Genomic DNA, 2,205 nt, shown 5'->3' with positions numbered 1-2,205 from the left:
GTTGAGTGTCTGCCTTTGGCTCAGGGCGTGATCCTGGGGTCCCGGGATCGAGTCCCACATCAGGCTCCCTGCATGGAGCCTGCTTCTCCCTCTGCCTGTGTCTCTGCCTCTCTGTCTCTCTGTCTCTCTCTCTCTCTCTCTCTCTCTCTCTCTCATAAATAAATAAAATCTAAAAAAAAGTGTGGGTGCATTTTTGCAATGGATTAGCCACCAGAACACAGGTGTTGTGAAAACCACCACTAAACCTAAACCAAAACGGGAAAGGAGAAGACACACATCAACATCGTCATCATTGGACACGTAGATTTGGGCAAGTCTACCACTACTGGCCATCTGATCTACAAATGTGGTGGGATCAACAAAAGAACTATCGAAAAATTTGAGAAGGAGGCTGCTGAGACGGGAAAAGGCTTCTTCAAGTATGTCTGGGTCTTGGATAAACTCAAAGCGGAATGTTAACGATGGTATCACCATTGATATCTCCCTGTGGAAATTCGAGACCAGCAGTATTATGTGACCATCATTGACGCCCCAGGACACAGAGACTTTATCAAAAACATGATTACAGGCACATCTCAGGCTGACTGTGCTGTCCTGATTGTTGCTGCTGGTGTTGGTGAATTTGAAGCAGGTATCTCCAATAATGGGCAGACCCGTGAGCATGCCCTTCTGGCTTACACACTGGGTGTAAAACAACTAATTGTTGTTAAAATGGATTCCACTGAGCCACCCTACAGCCAGAAGAGATATGAGGAAATCGTTAAGGAAGTCAGCACCTACATTAAGAAAATTGGCTACAACCCCGACACAGTAGCATTTGTGCCAATTTCTGGTTGGAATGGTGACGACATGCTAGAGCCATGTGCTAACAGGCCTTGGTTCAAGGGATGGAAAGTCACCCATTAAGATGGGAATGCCAGTGGAACCACACTGCTTGAAGCTCTGGATTGCATTTTTCCACCAACTCGTCCAACTGATAAGCCCCTGCATCTGCCTCTCCAGGACGTCTACAAAATTGGTGGTATTGGTACTGTCCCAGTGGGCCGAGGGGAGACTGGTGTTCTTAAGCCTGGCATGGTGGTCACCTTTGCTCCAGTCAATGTTACAACTGAAGTAAAGTCTGTTGAAATGGACCATAAAGCTTTGAGTGAGTCTCTTCCTGGGGACAACATGGGCTTCAATGTCAAGAACATATCTGTCAAAGATGTTCATTGTGGCAATGTGGCTGGTGACAGCAAAAATGACCCACCAATGGAAGAAGCTGGCTTCACGGCTCAGGTGATTATCCTGAACCATCCAGGCCAAATCAGTGCTAGATATGCACCTTGCTGGATTGTCACACAGCTCACATTGCTTGCAAGTTTGCTGAGCTGAAGAAAATAGATCGTCATTCTGGAAAAAAGCTGGAATATGGTCCCAAGTTCTTGAAATCTTGGGATGCTGCCATTGTTGATATGGTTCCTGGCAAACCTATGTGTGTTGAGATCTTCTCTGACTATCCTCCTCTGGGCCGTTTTGCTGTTCATGACATGAGACAGATGGTTACTGTGGGTGTCATCAAAGCAATGGACAAGAAGGCAGCTGGAGCTGGCAAAGTCGTCAAGTCTGCCCAGAAAGCTCAGAAGGCTAAATGAATATTATCTCCAATACTTGCCACACCAGTCTTAATCAGTGGTAGAAGAACGGTCTCAGAACTGTTTGTGTCAATTGGCCATTTAAGTTTAATAGTAAAAGACTGGTTAATGATAACAATGCATTGTCAAAACTTCAGAAGGAAAGGAGAATGTTTTGTGGACCATTTGGTGTGTGTGTGTGTGTGTGTGTGTGTGTGGCAGTTTTAGGTTATTAGTTTTTAAAATCAGTACTTTTTAATGGAAACAATTTGACCAAAAATCTGTCACAGAATTTTGAGACCCATTAAAACAAAAGTTTAATGAGGAAAAAAAAAAAGAGTATGGGTAGTTGTGGAAGGAACATGAAGTTGAGTCAGGCAAAATTTGATATAGACTCCCTAAGCAGATATTCTGCATTTAATGCTACAGCTTGGGGAGTTAGAAATGGCTCTAACTGGTTGGTTGGTTGGTTGGTTGGTTGGCTGAAACACGAACCAAAAGGTGGCCCACTGTGAACCAGTTAGGAATACTGGATCTGCCTTGGTTTAATGTAGAGGAAGGGATTCAAAGGTTTAGGGATATTGGAATGTTA

At 44.3% G+C, this 2,205-nt stretch overlaps 1 pseudogene; it reads left to right on the top strand.

Annotated features, from left to right (window-relative positions):
- Positions 1-249: 249 nt before the first annotated feature.
- Positions 250-1,634, top strand: LOC121482612 (annotated as a pseudogene).
- The last annotated feature ends 571 nt before the right edge of the window (positions 1,635-2,205 follow it).

This window comes from Vulpes lagopus, chromosome X (genome assembly GCF_018345385.1).
Source record: "Vulpes lagopus strain Blue_001 chromosome X, ASM1834538v1, whole genome shotgun sequence".
In the NCBI taxonomy this organism is placed as follows: domain Eukaryota; kingdom Metazoa; phylum Chordata; class Mammalia; order Carnivora; family Canidae; genus Vulpes; species Vulpes lagopus.
Note: the sequence above shows the minus strand (reverse complement) of the source record. Positions and strands in the feature narration are given on the sequence as shown.